This window comes from Cervus elaphus, chromosome 9 (genome assembly GCF_910594005.1).
Source record: "Cervus elaphus chromosome 9, mCerEla1.1, whole genome shotgun sequence".
NCBI lineage: Eukaryota > Metazoa > Chordata > Mammalia > Artiodactyla > Cervidae > Cervus > Cervus elaphus.
This window is the reverse complement of record NC_057823.1, coordinates 67,606,482-67,611,748: the sequence shown is the minus strand read 5'-3', so window position 1 is coordinate 67,611,748 and position 5,267 is coordinate 67,606,482. Positions and strand designations below refer to the sequence as shown.

Here is a 5,267-nt window from a genome sequence, read left to right as displayed (position 1 = left end):
AAACAGTGCTAAAAGGTATATATATAGAACAACAAAAGATTCTGAATAGCCAAAGAAATCCTGAGAGAGAAAACAAATCAGGAGGTATCACACTTCCTGATTTCAAGCTCTCCTGCAAAGTTATTGACATCAAAACATAAAAACGAAGTGGCATAAAAACAAACAAATAAACCAATGGAATAGAACTGAGGGCCCAGAAATAAACCTAAGCACATACAATCAACTAGTATTTGACAAGGGAGCCAGGAGGAAAATGTCTTTAATATCATTAAATTTCTTCATTTAATGAAGAAAAGACAGTCTCTTCAATAAATTGTGCTGTGATAATTGGATACTTGCATGTAAAATAATGAAACTGGACCCCTAAATTACACTACTCGGAAATATTATTTAATTCAAAATGAATTAAAGACTTAAATGTTAGAACTAAAACCAGGAAAATCCTAGAAGAAAACATAAGAATAAAGCTCCTTGCAAATAAAACCCATTGAGTCAGATCTTGGTGACAATTTTGTGAATATGACACCTAAAGCACAAGTGAAAAAAAGTAAACAAGTTGAACTACATCAAACGATGAATCTCCTGTACAGAGAAAGAAATCATCAACAAAGTGAAAAGATAATCTATAGAATGGTTAAATAAATATTTGCAAACCATATATCTGATAATAGGCTTATATCCAAAATATATAAAAAATCAAATAAGTCAATTTAAAAAATGGACAAAGAACCTGAATAGACATTTTTTCCAAAGAAGATATATTAAAAGCAAACAGATACATGAAAATATGCTCAATATCACTAGTCATTAGAGAGATGCAAATCAAAACCACAATGAGATAACATCGCATAGAACTGGCAATAGAATTGCCATTATCAAAATGACAAGAGGCTCTTTCAGCCATCTTGGACCCTGTGAAGGCCTGCTGGGAACTTCTCAAATGACAAATATGTCTGGAAGGCTGTGGTCCAAGGCCATTTTTGCTGGCTATAAGCAGGGTCTACAGAACCAGAGGGAACACAATTCTCTTCTAAAAATTGAAGGTGTATATGTTCGAGATGAAACTGAATTCTATCTAGGCAAGAGATGTATTTCTGTGTAAAAAGCAAAGACCAACACAGTAACTCCTGGTGGAAAACCTAACAAAACCAGAGTAATCTGGGGAAAGATAACTCGAGCTCATGGAAACAATGGCATGGTTCGTGCCAAATTCCAAGGCCATTGGACCCAGAATCCATGTGATACTCTACCCTTTGAAGATTTAAACTTATTGGGGGAAAAAAAAAAAAGTGTGGATTTGTTAAAAAAAAAAAAAAAAAGCGACAAGAGATAACAAATGCTGGCATGGATGTGGATTGTATACTGCTAGTGGGATTATAAACTGGAATAGCCACTATGGAAAACAGTATGAGAATCCTTAAAAAATTAAAAACAGAAGGAATATGTGTGTATGCTCAGTCACTTAGTCATGTCCAACACTTTGCAGCCCATGGACTGCAGCCTGCCAGACTCCTCTGCCCATGGAATTTTCCAGGGAAGAATACTGGAATAGGGTTCCATTTCCTACTCCAGGGAATTTTTCCTACCCAGGGATCAAATCTGCATCTCCTGAGTCTCCTGCATTGGTAGGCAGATTCTTTACCACTTGGCGCCACTGGAACTAACATACAATCTAGCAATTCCCCTTCAGGGAAATATCCAAAGGAGACAAAAACACTAGCTTGCCATTGTTTCCATGAGCTCGAATTGTCTTTCCCCAGATTACTCTGGTTTTGTTAGGTTTTCCACCAGGAGTTACTGTGTTGGTCTTTGCTTTTTACACAAAAACACTGGAATCAAATATGACATCATAAGATGATATTGGAAAAAGAACCCTCTACACATCACCAAAGCCTGTTTTAAAAAGTCAGCAGAATAAGTGACAAATTTCACCTGAACAGTCCAAACAGCAGGGGTCTTAGTGTCTGTCATTTTTTTCATGAGCGCTAAGTTGTATACGTGGAGCCTTTTCTCAGAGTCACTTTCTCTTAGTGACTCTTAGTGACAGAAAAGCTGTGTCTTTTCTGTCACCAACAATCTCTATCTAGCAGTAGCACCATCTTTATTTAGCGCATCCAGTGTACTGTAAGAGATGATGCTTCATGGAGTTATGAGTTCCTCATCATTGGACCTAGGTAAAAAAAGCAAATTGTCTCTGCTTGAAGATGTTACAAAATTCAGACTAACAGCAACTGCAAGGCTGTAAATTACTAGATGACCCTAAGGATCCTTATAATTCTTAAATTCTACTAATTCCATGATTCTTGCTGTTTCTTGCCACTGGGCTTGCAGTTACCTGCTTGTTTTACTTGGCACTTGAAGCCTAGCTCCATGAAAACCACTGTTCCAGTTATCTATTACTATATAAAAAACCATCCCAAAATGCAATGACAGAAAGCAACAATCATTTTATCATGTTCATGGATCCTGTTAGGTTAGGATTTGGGGCACGGAACAATAGGGCTGCCTTGTCTCTACCCCGAATGCCTGAGCCTCTGTTTGGAAGACATGTGTGGTTGGGGTGACTCAGATGTCTAGATATGACTTAAACCACTGGGGGCTGGAACCATCTAAAAGTTTTCTTACTCACAATACATTTGACACCTGCACTGGGAGATGCAGAAGCTAATTTCAGCTTAAACTGTTGACTGGGGCATCAGGAGGCTGCTCCATGGGACTTAGGCTTCTTCACAATACAGCAGCTTAAGAATAGTCAAAATTCTTACATGGTGGCTTAAGACTCCAAGGCAAATATTCCAAGAGCAAGGTGGAAACTTCATTGTATTTTATGACCTAGCCTCAGAAATCATCTAGTATCACTTTTTATAGGTTCAATCTGTCAAAGACCATCCCAGATTTAAGGAGTGGGAAAGATGTCAAAAGAATATGCTGCTGCATTTTAAAGTTGCCACATTATTTATTGCATTTATTTTAAAATTTCAGATAACACTAATCAAGTTTCTTTTCTCCTTCTTCTACATATCCAACTCTAATTGAAAGTTCATACCTTTGTAGCTTACAGACAGACTTTGGGGCTTCTAAGCACAACAGGGAAGAAATGAGTGAACCAAATTGTACAGTAGACAAAACAGATTTTTTCTGGAGCCAAGAAGACATACACATTTGGAGTCAAATGAAGACTGATATTCTAGACACCTGCTGCTTTTTTTTATAGACCCTAGGAGATCCAAGATTAAGCTCTGCAGCACTCCAAGCCCTGGGAGAAAAAAACCTTGCTCAGACTCAATTTATTGGACACTGACCTTTCATCCACTGAAATTTGTATGTGTTCCACGGTCTCTCAATGTTCTGTTTTGGCTAATTGGTTACCTAGACATGTCTCATCCTCACCTAGGGACTATAAACATGCCTGAGCCTGGTAGAAGAGGTGCAGAGAAAGAGATGACTATGCTTCCCACAGAGACCCATCAGGTTCAACTTCTGAACAACAAAGGAAAGGAAGGAAAGCTATCTCAGCGAGGGAATTGAAATGCTAGAGGAAGCAATCCCCTCCCAGCTGAGTGTGGTACCATTCTCTCTACCAACCACCACTTAATTATTCCTCACTGAAGATCAGCCAAGACTGATGTGAATTAAAATTATAAATCAGCCAGTCTTTCTGTGGGAAGGGTATGGAGCTAGGTGTGTTGACAAAGATGTGCAACAATATACAAAATGAGGGTTTTGGTCAAGTCATGGAACTTCTCTATGTTTAGCTCAGGATACCAGCATTCTCGGTTTGGAGATGTTGACCTTGCAGTTAAAACACCAAACTTTTGAAATTGAAGGTGGATTATAAGTCAGCATCTCTATCTCCTATAGTAGACCCTGTGCAAGTGAAAGAAATAAGAATGCTATATGGTATTGATCAGTCTTTATAATGATAGTTAATGTGAGTTAACAAGTTAACTGAGCACTTAACATGCAAGTGCCAAATTGTTTACCGTGTGTCACCTGATCTCACCCTTGTAACAACCCCATTTTATACATACAGAAACTGAGACCCACGGGGTGAAGTAAACTACCCAAAATTACATCGTTTGGAAGTGATGGAGCCAGAATTTGAGCTAAGACAGTCTACATCTAAATCTAGGATTTTAACCACCAGGAAATACTGCCTCTGCTCAGGAGTTTATGTGAGACTCCTCCTAGGCACTTCCAAGAAGGGCTTCCTTGGAGGCCCTTGGAAGCACTTCCTCCTGGGCATTCAAGAAGGGCTGGAAAAAGTGATGCCTGACCTGAGTCTTCAGGGTAAGGAGAAACCAGCTAGGCTGAGCAAGGGTAAAAGGTTTTACAGGGGGATCACTGCTGGTACAAGTGTAAGCAAGAGCCTGAAGGCTGTTGAGAGTCAGGATATGCCCACATGATCAGTCACTCACTTGTGTCTGACTCTTTGTGACCCCATGGACTGTAGCCTGCCAGGCTCCTCTGTCCGTGGGACTTTCCAAGCAAGAATACTGGAGCAGATTGTCATTTCCTCTTCCAGGGCATCTTCCCAATCCAGCAATTGAACACACGTCTCTTGTGTCTCCTGCATTAGCAGGTGAATTCTTTAACTTGAAGCCATCTGGGAAGCCCCAAGAGTCAGGATAAAAGTTCCTTAGAGTCAGGAATAAATCACGTTTTCTTCCTCACCACAGAAGCCTTTGGTGCCTGGCATGTTCCTAGCTCATAATAGTCATGTGAAAAATCAAAGGAGTACAGGAGTCACAAGCATGGACCCTGGAGTCTGACTATAGGTATTGCACTATGTGACTTCAAATGTGGCTGCACCTCTGTAAACATTGGCTTTTCTATGTGTAAAAAGTGAGAGGTGGTAATAGAATCGGCCTTCTAGAGTTGTTGTGAGGGAGGATCCAATGAGGTCAAGTAGGTAAAATACATACATAGACTAGGCCCAGCCATAGAGTCAGAGATCATTTTAAAAAGGTAATAATAGTTGTTTATCATTAGGCCCCTAACAAGGGAATGAACAATTGATGTGGGCATGATTATTAGAGGGCATGAGTTATTAGAGGATTCCAGTATGTATCTAGAGGGTGAGAGGCAGGGGTACAAGGGAAAGTTGAGGTCAAATTGGACATCCCCACTTTCCTTGCTGTATAATCATAAAGGATTTGATTTAGGTCATACCTTAATGGCCTATTGGTTTTCCCTACTGTCTTCAGTTTAAGTCTAAATGAAACCCCTTACAGTTACACAGTAGAAAGGAAAATATGTTCAAGGGA

General features: G+C 39.6%; 1 pseudogene; it reads left to right on the top strand.

The window, feature by feature from the left end:
- Positions 1-949: 949 nt before the first annotated feature.
- Positions 950-1,265, top strand: LOC122701011 (annotated as a pseudogene).
- Positions 1,266-5,267: the final 4,002 nt, after the last annotated feature.